Genomic DNA, 284 nt, shown 5'->3' on the forward strand with positions numbered 1-284 from the left:
AGGGGGTTGGGGGATGCCAGCCCCCCCATGGGCTCCATCTGGGTAGTAATTAACTGTGTTTAAATGTATATGTAGATACTGACCATGGCATACATTTCTCCTAGTCAGCCTAGCCAGCAGGGGGCCAGACTCCTGCCTGCTGCCTAGCCACATGATTCTAAACTTTCAGAACCCTTGAGCCCCAGCCAGCCGCTCCACTGCCTGATGCCGCCACCCAGAGCCTGGGGCTGAGCAGCCCTGATGTAAAATGTTCTGCCCTGGCTCAAATTCATAGATTCACAGAT

Source organism: Gavialis gangeticus, unplaced genomic scaffold (assembly GCF_001723915.1).
Source record: "Gavialis gangeticus isolate Ggan-Ray unplaced genomic scaffold, GavGan_comp1, whole genome shotgun sequence".
NCBI lineage: Eukaryota > Metazoa > Chordata > Crocodylia > Gavialidae > Gavialis > Gavialis gangeticus.